Raw genomic sequence first — 5788 nt, 5'->3', positions numbered from 1 at the left:
ATAGTACATGTGGACATGCTACGTGGACAATGAGGTGGCACAAAAACCTGGTATAATTGGTAAATTTAAATCAAAAGGTTACTCAATGCTATAATGGGTAAATTTTTCAAAGTACAATGTCATAATAAAAAATAGTTTGAAAGTACATTGTTGTAATAAGAAAAACTGAAAGTACAATGCTATAATAAAAAAAATTATGAAAGTAAATTGCTATTTTATACATTTTGCCCTTTTAGTTATTTAACATTAAGGGGTGTTTGGGATTTGCTTATTTGAAACAATTTATGCTTTTCTACAAAAGTGATTATCAACTTATTATAAGTTAGAATGATTTAACTTATTCAAAAAACTTCTTATTACCGGTTTGACACCGGTATAAGTTGTTTATCCAAACACTTAAAAGTGCTTATTACCGGTGTCACACCGGAATGTCAATAAGTTGTTTTTATAAGCAATCACAAACACGCCCTAAATAGTAAATATATACTCATATATATTGAAACAATCTATAAGTTACAAACTTTATGAACCAATATTGACAACATATTTTTAACTTCAATAATTATCTTATTAAGTATATAAATTACTTTACCAATCGTTTCCTAAAAACCACACTTTTTTTCCATTTAAAATCACTTGATCAATGTAATGTTTCGTTGGTGAAACGACATGATACTCAAAGTACATCAATTCCATTTGTTGTTTTATTGGTGAAATAACATCGTATTATCAAAACAGATGGTCAATATGTTGTTTCATTGATGAAACAACGTTGTATCAACAAAACATATCAACAAACGTCAACCAATTTGTTATTTTATTGGTGAAATAAAGTTGTAGATGTTTCAAAGTCAAAACTAAAAATGGTTAATATCACTCCTCTATATGGAGGAGGTTTACTTTGCAAACCACGTTATTTGTACAAACCGTATAAACCTCATTCGGCGACTTTGGTTAGGGAAAAAGCTGTGGGACTTTCTGTTTTTGTTTTTTCGCGAGTTTGATTTGGTCTTCATTCGTTCTTTGTAACCTCTCTATATCATTAAACATCATATATCTTACCTTAAAACTCAAAATGTCACCCAGAATTCGAACATAATAACAAATTTTCATATGCGTAACTTGAAGTTAGTACAAATCCATTTATCCAGTACCAACCAACAAGTACAGTTGGTTAGTATATACGGTATAAGATTTTATGTATCAATTATAATTGGTTGGTACACAATATTAAAGAAAAAAATGATACTGTACCAAGTCCAACTGATGCATGCCTCATGATCTAACTTCGTTGAGAAGCATGAATGAGTTGTATTGTAGTAATAAAGCGGCAACATACAATTCATTATCAAGTTCACTCAATAAAACCCTAACTTTGTATCTTAAATTTGACGTACTATAAAATGGACAACAAAATTGAATTTTGCTTTCATGGATGGAAGAAATTTACCAAACTGAAAACATTCCATCGGGCTGTTTGGTTGGTTTTCATTAAGTCTTGTATGGATAAAGTTGTCTGTATAAGTTGGGAAACTTTTTGTTTTGAAGGGTTTTTTTTACAGATGGAAGGAACGTGTACGAACATGTTTGAAAAAATATCTAATTTCTGCATAAAGCTCTCCCTATAAGCTTACTGAATAAGCCTATCGAATAATTAAGTCACTCCCAGACAGTCATGTACAACTGATCGAATAAGATGTGAGTCCCATTAAACTCATTAAAATGTTAACAAATAAGCCCTATGTCTTATCGCCATGAATCCACATCTTGTTAACCATTACCATCGTTCTCGAAAANACACCAGGTGAATTGATTTATTCTTAAACTAAAAGGAACAAGCAATTGAGATATTTTTTTAACAAAATCATCAACCAACGTTATCATTGTAATGTGATTGCAAGAACTAGCGTAACAATATATAGGGAGAACGACTGTCAAGCGAAGGAATCCTTTCCCCCACCTTTCTCAATGTAAGTTCACAACTGGGTTTTGAGTCAGCTTGTGCGCACCGACTAATCCTTTAGTCGAACACGAATCAACTGAGGTTATTTATTGCAGGTGAATATCCATGACTATAAAACTGGACAAAACAGAACAAGTAAAATGAYCAATTTACCYCTAATGAGTTGTTTATTTTAATTAATTTATGTAATTTATTAAATTATAATAGAATAATTATTTTTTATAACAAAATATATCATTTGAAAGTTTTCATCACAACAATTAAAATGACACCAAATAAAAAGTTTATGTAGTTTCCAATTTTTATTTTTATATCTTTTCTACATTATTTTTTATTATTAATATATAGTAAATTACATAAACTAATAAAAATATAGAAACCATATAAAAATAATATTTAGAGGATAGTAAAATGAAAGTTTAAGAAACATAAAATACAATAAATAAAATTTAAAAAATGAACAAAATGTAAAAAAAAAAAGAAGACATGTTTGATGTTTTAGAAGAAAATTAAGTTTTATTTTGAGTTTGTATTGGTAAAATATAAGTCTGTTATACATTGTTCCACGTTGTTCTATGGGTGGAACAGGTCTGTTTCATTTTGTTCCATTCTGTTCCTGTCTGTTCCACATAAAAATCATGTTAAACATGAGACATAGATCTCTGTCCTGTTCTATCATGTCATGTCCACTGCACTAAATACACCTAAAGATTTTGATAATCTTTCATTTAAACCCACAAAAGATAAGATTTCTATTATATTACCTCAGAATTAACCATGCATTACGCCACAACTAAAGTGGTTGAGAAAATCTTATTTATTGTAGGAAATATTTGCTTAACAAAAACAAAAAACCTTTGACTGCTGTCCGCTAGCATGTAAAGAATGTAAAAATAGTGAACAAAAACTGTATAGTTGAAAATATAAAGATGATGTTTGATTGGTTTGAGCATGAGCTTTAAAGATCAATAGTACCTGGAGGTCTCATGTTCAAATCCAATGAAAAATAAAAATCCTCTTGTGGTCACGGAGGAGGTTTAAATACGGTGACTCCGAATTACCCGTAAAGCAGATGGTTGTCCTGTAATTAGTCGACTCGTATAACGGGTTGGATATCCAGGTTAATAAAAAAAATTGTATAGTTGAAATAATGGATAGGAGTAATGGTGGCCCATGCCACTATTAAAATTGTCTCTCGTAGAGTTGTACATGTAAAATCTTTTATGAACTTTAATGGTGTTACGAATATGATTCATTATGTATTACCATTACTTATCATTACCGGAAAATTGAGAGGTTAAAGTAGCATATCAAAACTTAAATTTAAGTTTAATGGTTTATTTTGTACTATAAGAGCTRGTTTAAATAAGAAAAGTAAAATATYATGACAAGGTAAGAAAAGAAGTTTCATACGTACGGTGGCAGACTTAGGGGCCGTTTACTAAACGYTTATTTGGTAAGTGTTTACYGRATAAATTTCCTCATCGGATGAACATGACAAGGGTCAARAATCTTACCGAGTAAGAACGATGAGAATGATGAAGAGTCTTACCCGGTAGGTGAAGATGACGACTCTTAACCAGGTAAGCGCTTACCTGGTAAATTGTTGCATTCAATACGTTCTGATGTGCTAAAATCTTAAAGCATCAAAATAAATAATAGTGTTAACTCAAATCGATAAGCACTTACTGGGTAAGCATATGGGTAAACAGCCGAAGGAGTGGGGGGAAGGAACCCCATTAAAAAATAACATTACAAGGGTTAAAAGTAGTTTTATTACTTTTCTTTTAGTTCCCCCAGTAAATTTTTATAAGGGACCCCACAACCATAGCCGACCATCACCGACTCCAAAAAAATCTCTTGAAATCAACCAAAAAAAACAAAAAAGTTTATTGAAATCAACAAAAAAAAATCGAAAAAGTCATTCGGAATCGACAAAACCACTAAAAAATCTCTCAAAATCAACCAAATTTTTTTAAAAATCCCTTAAAACGTTGTAATTAGGTTAACGCGTTTGCGGACGTTTAGTCTATCTTAAAGGTGATCCCACTAGSCAARAAATTTGGATCCGCCACTGYATACGTGAACTGACTTTACAAATKATTCATGTAAATTCATATTCAAATGACCTTTTTCAATAATTCACATGTGAAACTTCAATCTTATTTCTCTTTAGCCTTCTTATCTAAACTTGTATTTGATAAGTGTAACTAAATTTTATTTTATGTCACTTGTTAAGTATAAAAATGTATACATTGGTTTATCAACCTAGATCTAATATTGTTTCAAATGCAATMATCAAGTATARCCGTGTTCAAAAGTARGGGSCSKTTWMCMAAMSSYTWMYYSRKTWARKKRAMMMCMARKYMWTTTATCTTACTGGATGAATATGGTAAGAATCAAGAATCTTACCYGGTATGAGYGAGACAAGAACCAAGAGTCTTACCCGGTAAGTGAAAGCAACRCATYTTACYACGGTAAGSGCTTACCGGGTAAATTGTTGCATACGATAMCGTTTTGGTGGACTAAAATCTTATTCGATAAGTAAATGATAGTGTTAAATTTACCGRTAAGCAMTTACCGGGTAARTGTTTTSTAAACAGCCCTTAAATCTTATATTGGTTCAATTCGTTCTCATCGTATATGTCATATGCTCACACACACAAAAACACAAGAAAAAAGACACACAAAATGCTTCCCATCTACTGCAACTCTTTTTGGAAAACACTTCGAAGAAACATATTCGTACTTTTTACCATCTGTTGGTACATATTTGATGATAATCCCTACACTATGTGTTCATATCATAAATTCATAGTTCGGACACACACACACACAGACATATATATATATATATATATATATGTATGTATATTAATGTAAAAACATAATCACAAGGCCAGAAATTAACGAAGAACGATAACATTAGGGTTGCAAATACTGATTAATTAGTGAGATTTGAGAATAAGAACGAATGTACAGATCCATAATTAGAATTAACAGATAAACTGCCGGATCTTAATAAAACTCGTGATTTGAAAACAAACGGTTTTTCAGAAACGAACGATGAATCTCCTCAAGTTCAATTCAACATTTGATCGTTTCAGAAAATCTCAACTCGATTAGTTTGAACTAGAAACTAGAAAGCAAATTAGTCAAAGCATTTCAATCGAATAATTGAATTAATAACCATTCGAATCTGCAGAAACATTCGATTGAGCAGCTAATTACAAGTAGAATTATATGATGTGTGATAATTTGCAGATCGATCGGTACAATGAATTCAATGGAGAAATTAAACGAACCTGAGCATATTTAGCTCTAACATATGGACCATCGCCGGCGGGAACTTTACGAAGAACATGAAAACTGTCGTCTTCTTCTTTCATCCTCGAACTCACCTCCATATCTCTCTCTCTCTCTCTCTCTCTCTCTCTGTGTCTAGAAAATTACAGGCAATAATGATATGATGAAGGAGGTGGGGAGTTGAAATGAAATGAATGTGGATGCATATACGTCCACATACATTTATGACTTTTATCACGTTAACGGGTTTCGTTGCTTTTGAAGAGACTTCTCTACCCCATGCCACCCATTACAATAATTAACAATTAAAATAAAATTTTAAAATAGCCATTTTTTATATCTGATTTCACCTCTTAGTTAATAGTTATTTCACATCTCAAATCATTAAAATTAGGAGATGTTCAAAAATTTGACCAACCCGATCAACCTAACTCAATGTAAAATAACTCAACTTGAAACAACACGATGTCTAATCGAGTTGTAAAAGTTTCAGACCATAGGTATTGGGTTGATATTGAG

This window comes from Cynara cardunculus (assembly GCF_001531365.2).
Source record: "Cynara cardunculus var. scolymus isolate 2C chromosome LG 5, CcrdV1, whole genome shotgun sequence".
In the NCBI taxonomy this organism is placed as follows: Eukaryota; Viridiplantae; Streptophyta; class Magnoliopsida; order Asterales; family Asteraceae; genus Cynara; species Cynara cardunculus.
This window is presented reverse-complemented; position numbering follows the sequence as displayed.